At 37.6% G+C, this 19,747-nt stretch overlaps 1 protein-coding gene and 1 pseudogene across 8 annotated transcripts in view; one reads left to right on the forward strand and one right to left on the reverse strand.

Annotated features, from left to right (window-relative positions):
- Nucleotides 1-19,747, reverse strand: part of Hpse2 (heparanase 2 (inactive)) — a 686,746-nt gene that overhangs the window by 361,017 nt on the left and 305,982 nt on the right. The window lies entirely within an intron of this gene.
- Nucleotides 9,248-9,414, forward strand: LOC127189607 (mitochondrial import receptor subunit TOM7 homolog; annotated as a pseudogene).

Below are 19,747 nucleotides of genomic sequence, written 5' to 3' on the forward strand. Positions count from 1 at the left end.
TTGTCTTTCTTGCCTTCTTAAAAATCTTTGTGGCTTGAGCTCTAAACAATAACAAACAAACAAAAAACCAGGCAGGTGTGCAAAACAGTCTACACGCAAATGAGGCCTTATCCATGGTTGCCAGGCCACATCCTACACAGAATTCAGCATTTCATAAGAACCAGATTATTCTCCTCAAAACAATGACATGTATGACTGTGATAATAACTTTCTCAGGATTGCTTTGTGCCATTGGAACTGAGTTATCATTGATTAGGCAGATTGCACACTCACTGGATGCTTAATCATGCACACCATTTGCCCACCTACCCCCAACTCAGTTCTTTCTCTATTTAAATTAAAGCTCACATTAATGTCCAGGGATGAGCTTGGGGACTTGGCGTCACTGGATTACTCTTTCTTTTCCTTTTCCCAATGTGGCCACATTGAATAAATCTCTTTTTACTGCTTTTATCATTATTTGTGACTTCAATTGGTATTGTGATGGTTGGCTAAACCTAGAGGGTTAGGGCTACTGGAGTCCCATGCTTTGTCCTCAAAACTTTGCTAATAGTACTGTATTAACTAACAGAAAAATGAGGAATCAATGTCAGCAATCTAAGAACACTGTCTTTATTGAAATGTTGTCAACTCATGTTTAATAAGTATTTTTAAAATTATTTCCTTTGATACCTATACAACTACCCAGGACTAATGAGGTCATGGATTTTGAAGGAGAACCTACAATCACCACTTTACTAAACTAAAACAATCCATAACTTCATTCTAAAATGTTGTCCTTATACCCACAGATAAATGTAGTCATCACCTCTCATCAAGTAAACTCTTTGCAACAGAAACTGTTATTTTTAACCTTGTTTTTACACTTATAATAATGTTTGCCAATTACTCAGTAGTGAAATGTGTACTGAAAACCACACTCAAGAGAACTAGATATGAGAAGTGTAGGGAAGAATGTCAGGCAACAACCACAGAATGTCATGCTACCACGCAGTAGAACGCGTTTTCTCTTGAGTTCCATTCCATTAGGATTTAGAGAGATTTTTAAAGTAACAATAAAGTCAAATGTCTTCAATAATCGTTATGTGTAATGTGTAGTGTGTGCAAGCATGCACACGTGTGTGTGTGCGTGTGTTTGTGTGTGTGTGTGTGTGTGTGTGTGTGTAGATAATGTTGTTCCCCTTATTTTTGAGACAGGGTCTGTCACTGAACCGAACCCTTGTCATTTTGGCTAGAATGGCTGCCAGGAAGCCCCTAGAATCTGCTTGTCTCTAACCCTTTCTCAGTGTTGGGGTTACACACTTCTGCTGCCATGTTGTATCCTTTAATAATAACAAAAATATGAATTGAGATGGATGAGCTTACTCTTACATTTTAAAATAAGTTTAAAATCCTTAATTTCTATATATTTAATATGTAGAATCAAAGACTGAGACACAATGAAAGTACTTACAAGTATCTCACTTAGTATCATCCACTTACATGAAAGGAAACTGAACTTCCTGGAAAGTGGAAAAAGGAAGTAAGTTGGTGGCTTCTATTATCTATATTCATAACTCTCACAAACAATCTGTCTAAGATATCTGTTCCATATGTCTGCATATGATGGAATGATGCATAGCTAATTCAGAATGTAATATAAGGTTTCTAATTATTAACTAGCTCTAATTTTCTAGCCATTATAAATAGTGGAAAAGTCTGCTTCATTCTTGCTGTAATAAAAGTTTCTATTAACAGAGTGAATGTCTACTTTGGAAATAATTTAAACTTTCACAAGGATTACAGAATTTGTTGGCTGAAAGGAACCTTAAAGTTTCAACTCTCTAAGACTAGTTTGTTTCTCCATAGATATTAGAATCTACTCTGTAATCCCATGTCTAGTGGTCTCCTATATATTTACTTGGAAAGATCTCCATCTTTTGAGTTTTGGCACTAAAAGGGCTTTTTTCTCAATTGTGCCAAAATGTATATCTCTTTGATCTGTCTCTCCAATACATTTACACCAATGGTACTATATTTTTTATGACACATTAAAAATCCTTATCTCTCTCTTCCATATGACGGCTCTTTAGAAGTAGGAGGATGGTCAACATGTGGCCTCTTTCCAGGCAAAGCATTGTGATTTCTTTAAATATTGTTTATAGGACATGTTTTGGAGGAGGTGAATTATTTGTGATAAAGCATTCAGTGTTTGGTAGCATACCCTTAGGCATGGTGCAAACCTTATAATACCCTGTTGGTTGTATGATGCTTATATTCTTATCGTCCTGTCACCATCCATGTCTTTTATCCATGTGAGAAACAGTAACGGTACTGATTCTACAGTGCTGTTATAATGATTCAGATAAATTATCTGTATACAAAACTGAAATGAACTGGACATTGATCTAAGCCCCTCTCTCATATTCTCCACGAGTTTAAATTATACATTCAGATTATTTGTCACATACCTATCACTGTGTGTGAGCCACATTTTCCTTTCTCTGTGACACTAAAATTAGGCTACAAATTGCCTTAGCCAGTAGGATATCAACAGAAGTGATATTATCAGGTGCTTCATAAATACCTACAGTTTGCTCCCTCTTGGTGATCTTCTATATGTTCTTGGGAGTCACTATAACAGGGGAAATTTTAAGACACACACAGCTGATCTGAACCAAATCTACTGTCTGATGTCAAGCTTAGCAATCTCAGCCAATTCTACCAGAGCTAGCACTGACTCACAGGTTTTTGTTTTGAATCCACTGGGATACTGAGGTTTTCTGTTACTACACTGGTCAATATTGCCACAATACTGCTGCGTAGAAAATTATCTCCAAAACTCAATGGTATATAACAATAAGCACATATTTTTAGCTATATTGTCTATATATTGGCTGGAGTTCAACTGACCTAAATTTTTTTTTGGCTAAATTGACTCCAAAAGCTGAAAATTGAGTCTAGTGCACTCATTCCTCAGATCACTAGCTACCCAACGCATGCTCATCTCTGTAAAAGGCTGAAGTTCAAAAGGCCAAGCCCAACTGAGAAAACACAAAAAGATGGATTTTCCCTGCCACATCTGTTAGGTTAACTAAGTTGTAAACACAAGTCCAGACTCAGGTGGGGGTAGAAACTAAAGTACATTCATCCTCAAGCCCAAAACAAGTTACATAGATAAAAGCCCGCATTTGATATCAATGATTTGGAAAATTTTATTCTTCAAATGAATTTGGGATGGGATGTGACCATTTAACCTTACACTATTATGTAACAAATATTAATTCATCACCCAACAAAACATTTGGTATGTTAATGCTGGTAAACAAATGCTAGCCATTCTAAATTAAATATAGACACAATGATCAGTGGTCTCCTCTAAACATATTTTATTACTTTTCCTTGCAACAATAATACATCAGTTGAGAAAAGAATCATGAGATATGATTAAGTAAAATTATTAGAATCTCCCTTTATCTATTATTCTTATTTTAAAATAACTTAGGTAGAAGATTCAGAGATGGTTCATCGGTTAAGAGAATTTGCCATTTTTCCAGAGGGTTTGGTTCTTAGCACCTATATTAGGCAGCCCACAATCTTCTACGTGAAATAGCTAAATAATAAATATATGTAAGTGAACAGAAGCATTAACAATTTATTAGTCCCATCACTGTTCTGTAAAATCATTTATTTCTTTCACATAAAATGGTCTACAAATACCTCTTTTAATTAGATAACTGGTCACTTGCATGTATGCATATTTAAGCCCATCTTGTTATGTTTCAGGGATAGTGTATTCACATAGCTTTGGACCCTGATTTAATCACTTAGTGCAGTCCTTCCATCTGCCTCTCTCTCTCTCTCTCTCCCTCTCCTCCGCCATATCTCTTTCTCCTTTCATGTCAAGTCATTTGAAGAGATGTTATGTTGCCAGGACAGGAGTGACTAACTTAATTGGATCATATATAACAAGGGCAGATATGGAATTTTTAATCCATAAAATGGCTGATGGCTTCCAGAAAGAGTAGACATCTTAAAACCTGGAAATTTCATGAATTCATCAGTCTTTCTGTCTTCATACTAAGAAGCACTTTACACCCACTGAGACTGGAGAACAAGGAGAATGAAGGCTCAAGTGTGCAAGTAAACTGTACTTCCGCAAATGAAAAAGTGACTCTAAAATGTGTCCTCACGTAAAGGAGCAACACTACAGAATAGAGCCTACAGAAACAGGAGTAACATATAAGTCCTTCGGCAGCATGGCAAACGCTCAATTGACAGTACAGAGAGCTGATTGCTTAGGACTGAGAAGGCAATGGTAGCAATATCTGAAAATCAAACTAGAGAAGAAAATCTATGTTTCATAAATTATCAGATAGATACTGAAAGTGATATTTACTTTTGTTTGTTTTTTTCTTTTTTAAATTTTATTTTATTAATTTATTCATATTACATCTCAATGGTTATCCCCTCCCTTGTATCCTCCCATTTCTCCCTTCCTCCCATTTTCCCCTTACTCCCCTCCCCTATGACTGTGACTGAGGGGGATCTCCTCCCCCTGTATATGCTCATAGGGTATCAAGTCTCTTCTTGGTAGCCTGCTATCCTTCCTCTGAGTGCCACCAGGTCACTAATATCTGCATACTAGCCCAAGGGGCATGTCCCATGAAAGTCTTCACTAACCAGGAATCTGGGACAGAGGGGAGGACATCCTACTGGGACTCTAGTTGAGAGAAGCATGGGAGAATGGCAAAGTTGAAGGATCCAGAGGATCCTAGAAACCTACAAGAAGAACATTATGATAGGCAGATTTGGGCCCAGGGGTCCCGCTCAAACTATGGCACCAGCCAAGGACAATATAGGTTGTTTGTTTTTTAAAAAGTGACACTGAACCATGGTAGGTGAGAAGATCCAAAGGTATAAAAAGATATACAGTGTAACTGAACCCATCTAAGTTAGAGTCAACATTTTTTTATGCAGGTTCTTTAATACTTCTACAAAATTATTGTCATGTAAAAGTATCAATTCAATCATACATGTTTCATAATAATCAAAGGAAGCAAAGCATACAGAATATTTTTCATGTTAAGCTTTTGTTTTGCCTGTGGTAGAGTTGGACATTTGAGTTATCGATAGCTCCTGAGGTCCACAGAGTTAGCTGGCTTGTCAAGGCTGCAAACCTATAAAAGGAAAAGCCAGTGTCTGATATGAAAAGCAAGGTTTGGGGTAAGAGTTTACATAAAGAAGCAACACACATCATGGTTTGGAAAAGTTGTTCCGAATCTGTATATCAGTTGTAGTTATTTAAAAATAGGGGATAATGAGTTGCAGAATCCTTATTTGTGACTATGACCCAAATCTATGCCCTACAACCTTATCTACGCTACAGCATCTGAAAGGAGGGACTGAGATTATACATATATATATATATATATATATATATATACCTATGTGTATATACAAACATACATACATACATACATACACACATACACACACACACACACACACACACACACACACACACACACAGTGGATTGGAAATCTGGTATTTCTCAAAACCCTAAAATATTCTAACTGTCCTAAGAAAAAGGAAATGTTTCAATTTAAATCCTTAATTAAAACCACATTCATAATTCTAAGTATTTAAAGAGAAAGTTAAAGAAGAAATTTACTTTTGCACATCACAGAGATCATAATAAACACAGAACTTTGCCAAAAGACATGCCTCCAGATGCACTGAGGAAACATCAGAGTAGACAGAACTTGAGCTTCAGCAAGAAAAAGACTGAAGAAAAAGTCATGTATAGAAAGGCAAACAACTATAATGCAAAACTCATGTTCCCTCTTGGAGTCAAATTCTGAAAAAGGCATCTTACATACACATACATGCATACACAAAGAGAGCTGTAGTTTTCTCCAGCATTAACTGAACAACTGTCAACTATAGTCTTGAGGTCCAGCAAAGCCATAGATGTCTATGAATAAAAGCCATGCCAATTTAGCAACAAGCACCATCAACTTTGCCCTAGAAATGATTTACATGCACCTTCACACTGTGTAGCTCATCACTTAGGGATTTCCAATAGCTCTGCATTCCTTTCCTGGCTGCCTGCTGCAATAAAAGCATGCACATTTATTTTCCCCGAATATACACCATGTTAAGAAAAAAATTCCTGTAATTCTTTGGAAATCCATTGCGTCAAATGCAGAATGTCATGAGAAAGAGGGAGAGGGGGAGGGGAGAGAGACAGGGGCAGGGAGAGAGAGAGAGAGAGAGAGAGAGAGAGAGAGAGAGAGAGAGAGAGAGAGAGAGAGAGAGAGAGAGAATATCAGTTACCAGCTGGAACAGAATATGGAATCCTAGTTTTTCTTCTAAAAATGTTATGATTCACCATGCTAGAAGGCTCCCACCTATACGCCAGCATGCATGCTGCAAGTGCTGTGAAAGTTGATGCCTGTAACCCAGTGTTCATGGTGCATGCACTGTAGGAGGCTTGTGCCTATAACCGAATTCGTGGTGCATCTACTGTGTATAGAAGCTTACAATAATTTTGAAAGATATAGAAGTGTTCTGAGTGAGATAAAAAAGTGAGGATTATCTTTCACTTGAGCAAGAGGCACATTAAAAGAACATGAAACACACTTTTTTTTTTAAAAAGAACTGAGACATATAGAGTGATGCAGGACTGATTCAATTTACATCCATGGCACTATTACCATTTTTAAAGGGAATTCTCCTATAACTTGCTAACTAAACTCTATACCTATATGCCCATGGCCTAGAAAATTCCATTTGCATATTGTAAAAGCATCTCAAGTATAATATATATAACATGAGACTAGTTTTGTGCTCCTCCAAATATGTTTACTCCAAGAGTTCTATCTTTGATAATAAACAATTCCACGACACTAATCTAGTTCATTTTACTCCTGACCTGGACAGAGTGGTTCTTTAACAATACAAAATTGATTCACTATCTTAAGAAATTCAATAATATTTCATTGTCACTAGGATAAAGCATCACATTCCTCTTACTTTTTCTTTTACATTTTAAAGATTCTCTCTATGTATGTGCATGTGTGCCAGTGTGTGTGTTTCCATATTTGTGTGTGCACCATACTTACAAAGGTCAGCAGATAACATGGCAGTGGTTGGTTCTCTCCTCTACCACATGGATCTCGGGAACCCAACTTCAGTGTCAGGCTTGGAGGAAACTGCCTTTCCTCAGTGAGCCATTGCCCTGGCCTTGTGTTCCTCAATCTGACCTGTCAACCTCTGATGGATCTCACCCAAACATTGCATCATCTCTAACCTTTATGACAGCTCCTCAACCATCATCTTTTCCCATTCTAATCAAAAGAATGTTTTAGTTACTAGAACACATTATAAACCTTCCAATTCCTGAATTATTAAACTCTTTTCTTTTCTTCTTGAAAAAATTCCTACAGTATATTTTGATCATGTTTTTTCCTCTCTCAACTCCTCCTTGATCCTTCCAGCCGCCGTACCACCAACTTTATTCATGAGCTATGCTTAAGAGGAGGTGAAAAGATTGTAAATAGCTTTTTTAAAAATGAGATTCTTAATCTCTGTCTTTAAAGTTCTTTTTTTTCTTTGTCCTGCTTAGTTTATTTACCTACTAAAATATAAATAAAAACATAGTCAGATAAAATATCTACTACTAGTTCAACTCTGACATCCTGACACAAAAAAGACAGCATACATGTGATAGTGACCAGTAAATATTTATTGACTAAATTAGTAAATCACCATGTCCTCAAGGACATCCATTATATGATGGAAGGTGTATCTCTGTCTTATATACAAACCCTTATCAAACTCTACCTGGATGCAATGTAGAAATTACTTTCAAGTAATAGGTTGGAGGAGTTTCTTTCCCTTTGTTCAATGATCATATTCCTTTAACATTATAAAAAATCTAAAGCCTATTTTACATATTTTGACCGCTGCTTTAGTTGTTTAGGTGAAGACAATACTTCTGGTTCCTATCCATCTTTCCAGAAAGTGGAAGTTCCAGATCAGCTTTAAAAGGGGAGTACACATACTTTCCCTGGAAGTTAGTATCTTATATTTCCTGTGGTTTGTAGTCTCTGTGTCTATAAAGCTAAACTTCTTCCCTTAATCATCTCTCAAACTCACAAGATAAATTCTGCTGAGTAGCACTTTGCGTCTGTATTCTCAGACACTGGGGAAACTGAAATACCACAAGGGCACACTTTATATCTGTCTGTCTATCTATCTATCTATCTATCTATCTATCTATCTATCTATCTATCTATCTACCTACCTACCTACCTATGCATGGGCGCGCGCGCGCGCGTGTGTGTGTGTGTGTGTGTGTGTGTGTGTGTAACATAAATTAAATAGAAAGGGGTCATGATTTTGAAAGAGAACAGGGGTAGAGTACATAGAGTGTTAAACCAAAATAAAGTAACTAATTTAAGTAGACCCATCACAACTAAGATAAAGGCAGTAATTACAAATTTTCCAACCACATCAAAAAACAAAGGGCCAGATAAATTATCTCATAAAGCTATCAGATCTTTAAAGAGTAACTAACATCCATAATTCTCAATTTGTTTTGTAAAGTAGAAAAGGAAAGGTTATTTCCAACTTTTCTTCACAAAGCCAGTATTACCCTGATATCTAAAGTGGGATAGAGCCAGGGGTGGGCGGGATGGAGAGAGAGAGAGAGAGATATTCCTAAATTTCATATGGAAATATAAAATGTATGGGGTAGTCTAAACAACACTAAATAAAAACATTACTAGAGGTATCATCACCTCTGATTTCAAGTTATACTGTAGATCTATAGTAATAAAACCTGCATAGTACTATCATTAAAGTGGATACATTTGATCAATGAAATAAGACTGAGGTCTCAGGTATTAGCTCGCATTCCTACAGCCCCTGAATTTGACAGTTTAAAAACACACATTAGAGAAAAGGCATCTATCTTTTGCCCCTACTGCAAAAAAAAAAAAAAAAAAAATGACAGCATGCCTCTGCCAGATCCAACAACTTTATTGTAATAGACTCTAAGAAACGCAGTTTAGTTGAACCCCAAGATGAGGACTTCAAAACAGCAATTATGAATGTGTTTAAATATTTTAAAAGGGTATGAGTAAATGCCTTGATGAAAATTGTGAAAACCCAAGCAACTGATTAAAAACTGCTCAAGCTTTCAGAGTCCCTACAAGGCAGTCACTGTAGGGCTGCTCATTCTACTGGCTCACTGCTGCCATGGTGGAGCTGAGCAAAGAAGCCAAACAGAGGCTGCAGCAGCTCTTCAAGGGAGGCCAGTTTGCAACCGTTGGGGCTTTAATCCTCTCGTGATTTACCTGGGATTTATGAGGGGTGCAGATTCTGAAATGCATGAACTATCAGTTTTAAGCCTACTTTGGGGATAAAAGATTGTTTGGTCATCTGAATTTGGAAGCAACCCAGCATGGAAGTTGTGTGCTCAGCTGGATAAGAAAGGAGACGTCATTTCAACACATCTGTAGCAGAGTGGAGCCCCTGGGGCCATGAGAACAGGAGAGCTGTCCCTGACCCTTACCAGTCTCAGCACTGCGGAGAGCAAGACCTACACCTCACCTGGGCAGCACAGTAGAGCCGAATCTGGTGCCTGTAGTGTGGGTGAGCTGGACCTGAAGGCATGAGCATGGGAGATCTGGTCTCTGTTCCTTGTCGTCTATGTGGTGACACGGGCAAGGGAGAAAGATGCACAACATCTTCCCTCCCACCCCCCATCACCTCACCACTTGCCACCTATAGCAGGCAGGAGAAATGGTTCTAAGGTCACCAGAGTGGGAACGCTGGCCCTGCCTCTTACCTACAACTGCACTCAGGAGAACAAGCCATGCACCTTGCCTGTGCATCAGGGTAGAGCTGGCTCTGGTGGCAGGGTTACAGGGGTTACGTGTGAGCCTGCCTGGAGAGCATGAGAGCATGAGAGCTAGCCGAGCTCCTTGCTTGTGGCAACATTCTGAAGACTGGGCCTTGTACCTTGTCTAGGAAGCACAGTAGAGCTGACCCTGATGAAATGGCTATGGATGAGCCAGCCCCAAAGACATGAGAACAGCATTGGATGGGCACGCAGAGCAGGGCAAAGGAGCTCATCTCAGCCTTGACTGTCCTAGACTAACTTTGACAAATCTATTTTCAATAAAGAAAAAAATAGAAAATAAAAGAGATAACTATGAGAGCCAGACAGAGGTGGTGGTGGGCATCTGCCGGAACACTGTAGTTGTTAGAATAACAATGCCGCTGCATACATGAACTCAGGAACAGAAGCTGCAACTGAGTGCACAAGGTCAACCCAGCCAAGCCCTAACCTGGGTGGGTAGGGAGCTCATAAAGTCTCACTTCTATGAAGCCATTGGCAAGTTATGGCTGTTAGGGATGGAAAAGTAAATGTTATTCAGGAATGGTCCTAAACCCACGTACATATAGACAGCCCTAATTGCACTCAATGGGATTGATAAAAGACAACACATGATGTGGGGGGGGGGTAGGGAAACAGGTGAAATGGAGGGGAGAAGATGGAGATGAGTTTGATAAAAACATTATATTCATATATAATATTCTCAAACAATAAAAATTAAAATAAATCAAAACCTTGGAGAAGCAAGGCAACCACTGTGTGAATAGATTTAGAGGTGTATACTTTATCAAATATATTAAAACTCTTTTCAAGTACTTCCCAATAAAATTATAACTGGCTTATAATAAAAGACATAAAGCAATACTGCATGAAAATATATGTTAAATTATATGTAAAGTAAAAGCCATAGTGAGATGATGTATGTTTCCTTACAAACCTAGGCTAGTAGGTGTAACCATGAAAGTCACAGAATCAAGAGCCAAACCTCTCATCACTAAGAAGAAAAAAGGAAACTAACTTACTCAAATTTATTTTATTTTATAATAAAACAATGATGTTAACTCTAAGAGGAATGTGTATAGTAAATCCATATTAAAAGATAATTCAAAGACCAGGCAGTGGTGGCACAGGCCTTTAATCCAGAGGCAGGTGGGTCTCTGTGAGTTCAAGGCCAGCCTGTTCTATCCAGCAAGCTCACAATAAAATAAACCATACTTTTGGCATGATTTTTTAAAAAAAAATTTACAACCATAAAAAGCTCATATCCTGACAAGATATTAATTTACATTCAGAATTTTAGATGCACCAAGATAGGAACGATGTTTTCTTCAAGGCTGCCAAATACCAATAGCCAAAATGCTAAGAATGTAACATTTATATAATTCTGATTGTTTCATGGTTCTTCTTACTGTGGGTAGTTTATTGAATATATGTGTAATGATATAAATGTATATGTAAAAAACAAAAAATATTTAATAAAAAAGAAACAAAAGCTTATGTCCAATATGATCACTAAACTATGGTGTAACAAAAACAATCCAAAATATCCACAAACAAAACAAAACATGTAGGAGAATCCTGCTGCTAAGATGCATTCTACAATGACTGGAAAACTCTGAGCTCGGCACTAAATGGAGGGCTCCCTTTGTCAGTGGGGCTTCCTCTTCTCTGCCTGACCTCATCTGGAGAGTGTCTCTAGGAACAAATGCCTAAACATATATGTAATATGTTCTTTGACACCATTCCCTGCAAATTGTTCTCCTTCTACTGCTCACAGGGTAATTAGATACCATGTTCCCCTTCATATGACAGGGCCACGCTCCAAATGGAAATAAAGCATCCTTGATATTCCTTGTCCCAGCCAATAGTGTACACCTACCCTGGGAGCCCCCAAGAACTATATAGCCTTTGTTCACCCCAATGAAGTTGAGCAGTCTTGCTAAAGGTGATCCTGGAGAGTTTTATTTCCATTTGTACTCATGGGCCATTCAAATTCCCAGTTTGTCCTTTCTTCTCCCTTGTCCCCAGGGACTGGTATTCAACAATCCCCCAAAACAAGGAATCACAAAAAACATTAGTGAAATCTTATCTGCAAATTTGGAGTAATGAGGTTTAGACAACTGTCATCTGCTGTTTTTATTTGGAATGAACTAGAACTTAGAGTTTCAGATTTATAGAAAAATATGTGTTTTATTTTCATTTATAAGTGGCCTCAGGTAAGAAGTAAGCAACAATTCTCTAAACGACAGTTCAGTCTAGTAATATTCTGATATATGATATTCTCTCTCTCTCTCTCTCTCTCTCTCTCTCTCTCTCTCTCTCTCTCTCTCTCTCTCTCTGTAGTCTGCAATGAAGATATTCTATCGCTGCTGCTTACAATAAAATCCATATGCTTTGAATATTAATATACAAGTGGCAAAGTTGCTATTTTATTATAACTAGAAATTTCACCCTAGGACTGAATAGAGGAGGCTACAGGGTGGCTTTAAATAGGTTCACATTTTTCACAAAAAGCAAAATATAAAAAATAATTTAGCCAAGAAAATTCTCTTCGCATGCCAGTTAAATGCAATCATTAGGCATTCAACAAATACTTATGGAGTGTTCGCTAATATATAAGGCTATATTCACTGGTTCTAGGAGCCTTTGGCATATTACCATGAAGCACTGAGTTGGAAAGCCCCCACATTGGTTGATCCTACAAGAACTTAACTCACTTGTAAGCGATCCTCTAGCATAGTACTTTCCAAGTTGACACAATCATCACTATTTTAGTCATATCTCCTGCATATTGATTACCTTTTTACTTCTCAAATCTCTTTTAAAATTAATTTATTTTATGTATATATGCCCTATCTGCATGTACATGTACATTCCAGAAGAGGGCACCAGAACTCATTATATATGGTTGTGAGCCACCATGTGGACGCTGGCAATTGAACTCAAAATCTCTGGAAGAGCAGCCAGTGCTGTTAACCACTGAGCTGTCTCTCCATCCCCTACTTCACAAATCTTAATATAAATTTATTTCCCTAATATAATAAATATCTATTTAGTTTTCAAAATCAAATACAGTAACATTGTCTCTTAGATATTGACAATATACATTTACATATTACCTTCACATGAACTCCAAGATACAGGTACTAAAATAAGAGACAAAAAGATATGACATGAAAGAAAGACAGAGAAGGCAAGAAGTCTAACCAACGCATCATAGTCAATAGGTAGCAGACCTGGTATTTTCAGTCCATCTGAGCAACTCCAAAGCCTTTCTGTGTAACCATTGACTATACTTCTCTGTAAACATAGTATAAATTAAAAACAAATAGTACTATTAAAACACAATTATGTATTGTTTAATGATAAACAAAAATAAATAATACTAAATGCTAAACAAAAATAAATGATACTAAATAAATAATAATAAATACTTAATCGAAAACTAAATAAACGTGGATTGAAACCACAGCAAACTTTCTTATTTGTCCTTGAAGTATGTAAAGTCAGCTGACATACCACCTAAAAACTAAATGTTCTATGCTTTGAAGAGTAATGTTCTAATATTAAGAGTTGGTCAGTATAAGACTAAATATGGCATAGGTGCTCACCAGACTCTAGGATAATCATGTGTAGTCAAGTTTAACTTACTCTGGCTCATCTTTTATATGAACATACCAATCAATGATGCTTAATAACCCTTAACAAAAAAGTCAAATTCTAAAATATCTAAAATATCCCAACTAAAAGAATAAGATGAAAACAAACATTTGGGTCTATGGGTATCTATAAGTTAATTCATATATGTTTATTGAAAAAGATTAATAATCTACTATTTGCCAGGACATCTTTTAGAAACTGTGAGACAGGGGTACACAATAGATTTCCATACTCTAGGATGTTAAGTGCTCAGATCCAGAACTTGCTATATAGTCATGTTAACATTTTTCACATATCTTCTTAACTTCTTCAGTCAGCGATGACAACAAAGAATGTTTAATTGAAATTATGTCTGATTAAAATGTATGCTACATGGTAGATAATGAGATGATTCAAGGTGACAGATATTCAAATTGGTAAATTCACTGAGGATTAAAAATATAACTAGATGATAAAATCAGTGATTTTATAGATATTTTTACTCTAAGTAAGATAAATGTAAGTATTTATGTCAAGAAACAATATTTTTACATTTTAATTTATAATAAAAATAAATAGAAAGTCAATAATGGAACAAGTGATAAGTATTTTTAAATACATGATGATGATACATAAATGACTCATATTTGAGAAACAGCGTTAAGTTAATTCTGGGAATATAGAGAAAGAGTGGAGCAGGGCATCATTCATCATTGCCCTTAAGCCCTTCACTAGGAACTGGATGGTACATCAATTCTTAACAAGGTTTATGTGTGGTTCTGTGTGTGTGTGTGTGTATGTCTGTGTGTCTGTGTGTCAGGGAGTATCTTCTACAGAAAATAGTATAAACAGCAATATTTATTTCCTACCTAGTCTTTAATCCTGTCCCAAAGGAAGCTCCCTAACAAATAAGTAGTTAACACTGAAATAAGAGAAAAACTTAAATCTTGCATTTTTATTTATTTATTTATTTATTTATGTATTTATTTTTGTTTCTCATAGATAAACTAAAGGAGAGATGCATGTGGTAGATTCTCTCTGTATGGCCCACAAACAATTTAATTTTTTCTTTACTATTTTACACTTTCAGTAAATTTATGTCTAGTATTCATCATCAATGAACTGTTGTTTACTCTTGACATCTTACAATAGCAAATTCCTTCTCATGACGTATGAGCTGTCCCCCAAACAGTCAACACTTTCCTTGCTTGCCTACAGTAAGCAGTTTTCCAGACTCTTTTGCTCAGACCCTATACTTGAAATGACTTATCCTGCCAAATCTAATGTCTAAATCCACCCTTCAAAGAACTGAATAAATATCATAATATTGTGTATTCAGCATAAACTTAATAAACACAAGCTTAAGTAAGAAATTAAGAACCAAACATTTCTTCCTCACCTGTTGAGTTTCTCTGGGCAAATCTAGCAGCACTGGGGTGTGCCTGTGCACTCTGTGCACAATGTCTCAGGCCCTAACTCTACCTCCAATTCCAGAGGCAGCAGCCATCAGGGACTACCAGGTGAGGACCCTCTCCCAATTCCTTGTCTACAGGATTCTTCTGGGCAAGCCCAATAGTAGTGAGATCTGCCCTGTGCTCTCCACATGCGATTTCCTGGGCTTCAGATCTACCTGCAATCCCAGAGGTCTACTGTCATCAGGGACCACCAGGCCTGCTAACATCAGGGACAGCCAGATGGCTAAAGGCTAGCATAAGAACATACTCAACAAACACCAGGGCAGTATGGAACCACCAAAACCCACCCAGCCATTCTACTAAAACAAGCCTTGGATATCCTGCCACACCTGATGAACAAGAAAAAAAAGCTTAAGTCTAGTCTTATAAAGATGATAGAGGCCTTTAAAGAGGAAATCCTTCAAAGAAATTCAGGAAAATATAATCAAATAGGTGAAGTAAATAAATAAACCTCTTAAGGAAACACAGGCAAATACAACCAAAGAGAAGAAGGAAATGAATAAAACTGCTCAATACCTGAAAATGGAAAGAGAAGCATTAAAGAAAACACAAATTGAGGCAATCTGGAGATGGAAAACCTAGGAAAGAGAAAAGGAACTGCAGACACAAGCATCACCAACAAAACATATGGAAGAGAGAATTTCAGACAAAGAAGATATGATAAAAGAAATCGATACTGTGGTCAAAGAAAATATTAAATATAAAAAGTTTCTAACACAAAACATCCAGGAAATTTAGCACACTATGAAAATATCAAACCAGAGAATAAAAGGAATAGAAGAAGGGGAGAATACTCCCAGCTCAAAGGCCCAGAAATGCCTTGAATAAAACCATAGAAGAAAATTTCCCTAATCTAAAGAAAGAGAAACCTATAAACATATAAGAAGCTTACAGAATACGAAATAAATTAGAACAAAAAAGGAAATTCTCCATATACATAATAATCCAAACATTATATGTACAGACCAAAAAAGAATATTAAAAGCCTCAAGAGATAAGGACCAAGTAACATATAAAGGCAGATCTATTAGGATTACACCAGGATTCTCAACAGAGACTTTAGAAGTCAAAAAGGCCTGGGCATACAATTTACAGACTCTAAGAGATCAAAGAGGCCAGCCCAAACTACTATATCTAGCAAAAAATTCAATCACCATAAACGGAAAAAACAAGATATTCCCTGACAAAACCAAATTTAAACAGTATCTTTGACTAATCCAGCCCTACAGAGGATACTAGAAGGAAAACTCTAACATAAGGAGGCTATCTACACCCAAGAAAACACAGGAAATAAATGCTATCACATAAGCAAAACCAAAAGAAGGCACACGCGTGCGTGCGCGCGCACACACACACACACACACTACTACTACTACTACTACCACCAACATCAAAATTACAGGGATCAACAGTGTGTCATTGATATCTCTCAACATCAACGGCCTCAAATCCCTAATTAAAAAGACACAGGTTAACAAAGTAAACTTGAAAACAGGATTCTGCTGCATATAAGAAAGACACCTCAGTATCAAAAATAGACATTACCTTGGAGTAAAGGGCTAGACAAAGGTTTTCAAAGAAAATGGACCAAAGCAACAAGCAAAGATAGTCATTCTAATATATAATAAAATATATTTTCAAGCAAAAGTAATCAAAAGAGATGGAGAAGAACACTTCATGCTCATCAAAGGAAAAATACACCAAGATGACTTCTCAATTCTGAACATCTATTACCGAGATGCACGGGCACCCACAATTGTAAAAGAAACATTGCTACCTGTGTTGTCTTTGGCTGGTGCCTTAGTTTGAGCAGGACCCCTGGGCCCAAATCTGCCTATCATAATGCTCTACCTGTAGGTTTCTAGGACCCTCTGGATCCTTCTACTTTGCTATTCTCCCGTGCTTCTCTCATCTAGGCGGTAAACTTTAAACCCCTACCCATATCTAGCCAACGGTCAGAACATTCTCCACAGTTGAGTGGAGAGTGAGATATGTCTTTCTCACGTACTCTGGTGCCTCACATTTGACCATGTCCCCTGGAGGGGGAGACCTGTGGCACTCAGAGGAAGGACAGCAGGTTACCAAGAAAAGACTTGATACCCTATGAGCATATACAGGGGGAGGTAATCCCCCTCAGGAGCAGTCATGGAGGGGGGAATAAGGGGAAAATGGGAGGGAGGGAAGAATGGGACTAATACTGATAGACTTCAATACCTTACTCTTACCAATGAATAGATCAACAAGACAGAAACTAAACAGAGAAATAATGAAATTAACTGACATTATGAATCAAATAGACTTTACAAATATCTACAGAGCATTTCACCCAAACATAAAATATTTCTTCTTCTCAGCACAACACAGAACTTTACCCAAAATTAGCCATATTCTCAGTCACAAAGCAGGCCTCAACAGATACAAAAAGATGGAAATTACCCCTTGCATCTTATCAGACCACCATGGACTAACACTGGACTTCAACAACAACAGAAAGCCTACAAACTCATGGAAACTAAACAACTCTCTACTCAGGACAGAAATAAATAAACACTTTATAGAATTCAATGAAAATGAAGGCACAACAATGGGTTGTGGCTTATGGGACACAATGATGAAAGCAGTGCTAACAGGAAGGTTCATAGCATCAAGTGCCTTCATAAAGAAATTGGAGATATAACAGAAACAAAGAGAACAAACAATACAAAGAATCAATGAAGGTAAAAGCTGGTTTGTTGAGAAAATCACCAAGATAGCAAAACCTTAGCCAAACTAACTAAAAGGCAGAGAGATAATACCCAAATTAACAAAATCAAAAATGAAAAGGGGACATAACAGACACTGAGGAAATTTTTTAAAAAATCATTAGGTCTTTCTTCAAAAGCCTGTACGGCACAAAGTTGAAAAATCTAAAGAAAATAGATCAATTTTTTTGATACATTTCACTTACCAAAGTTAAATCAAGATCACATAAACAGTTTAAACAGTCCTATATCCTCTAAAACAAGCAAACAAACAAAAAAAAGAGTGAGAAGTAGTCATTAAAAGTCTCCCAACATGCTCCCAGTAAAGCCCGGGGCCAAATGGTTTTAGTACAGAATTCTACCAGACTTTCTGTTTTTTTTTTCCCTTTATTTTTTTATTTAAAATTTTTATTATTAATTTATTCTTGTTACATCTCAATGGTTATCCCATCCCTTGTATCCTCCCATTCTTCCCTCCCTCCCCTTTTCCCCTTATTCCCCAACCCTATGACTGCTCCTGAGGGGGATTACCTCCCCCTGTATATGCTCATAGAGTATCAAGTCTCTTCTTGGCAACCTGCTGTCCTTCCTCTGAGTGGCACCAGGTCTCCCCCTCCAGGGGACATGGTCAAATGTGAGGCACCAGAGTACGTGAGAAAGTCATATCACACTCTCCACTCAACTGTGGAGAATGTTCTGACCATTGGCTAGATCTGGGTAGGGGTTTTAAAGTTTACTGCCTGTATTGTCCTTGGCTGGTGCCTTAGTTTGAGCGGGACCCCTGGGCCCAAATCTGCCTATCATATTGTTCTACTTGTAGGTTTCTAGGACCCTCTGGATCCTTCTACTTTGCCATTCTCCCATGCTTCTCTCATCTAGAGTCCCAATAGGATGTCCTCGCCTCTGTCCCAGTTTCCTGGTAAGTGAAGGCTTTCGTGGGACATGCCCCTTGGGCTAGTATGTAGCTATAAGCGAGTATATACCATTTAAGTCTTTCTGCTTCAGGGTTAACTCACTCATTATGATCATTTCTAGCTCAATCCATTTATCCACAAATTTCGGGAATTCCTTGTTTTTAATAGCTGAGTAGTATTCCATAGTGTATATGTACCACAGTTTCTTTATCCATTGTTCTACTGAGGGGCACTTAGGCTGCTTCCATGATCTGGCTATTATGAATAAGGCTGCTATGAACATGGTTGAGCAAATTTTCTTGTTGTGTGCTGAAGCATCTTCTGGGTATATTCCAAGGAGTGGAATAGCTGGGTCTTGAGGAAGCCCTATTCCCAGTTTTTCTGAGATAGCACCAGATAGATTTCCAAAGTGGTTGTACTAGTTTGCATTCCCACCACCAATGAAGGAGTGTTCCTCTCTCCCCACATCCTCGCCAGCATGTGGGACTTTCTTTTTTTAACATAATATTTTTTTTATTAATTAATTTATTCAGAAACAACTCAATTGCTTTCCCATCACTTGTATCCTCCCATTCCTCTCTCCCTCCCACCCTCACCCTACTGCCCTCCCCTAGGTCCATGATTGAGGGGGATCTCCTCCCCCACTATATGGTCACAGGCTATCAAGTCTCATCTTGGTAGCCTCCCTATTCTTTCTTTGAGAGCCACCAGGGCTCCCCACCAAGGGCGGGGTAGTCAAATATGGAGTACCTGCATTCATGTCAGAGTCAGTCCCTGCTCTCCACTGCAGAGAATGTCCTACCCATTGGCCAGATCAGAGTAGGTGTTTACTACTTGTACTGTCCTTGGTTAGTGCAATAGTTAGAGCAGATACCCCTGGGCCCTGATCCATCCGTTACACTGTTCTTCTTCTAATGTTCTAAGATCCTCTGGATGCTTCTATCCTTCTATTTCCCCATCTCCTATACTTCTCTTACCTAGAGTCCCAGTAGGATGTCCTCACATCTATCCCAATCTCCTGGTAAGTGAAGAATTTCATGGGACATGCCTTTTGGGCTAGTGTCCAATTATAAGTGAGCATATACCAT

This window comes from Acomys russatus, chromosome 5 (assembly GCF_903995435.1).
Source record: "Acomys russatus chromosome 5, mAcoRus1.1, whole genome shotgun sequence".
NCBI lineage: Eukaryota > Metazoa > Chordata > Mammalia > Rodentia > Muridae > Acomys > Acomys russatus.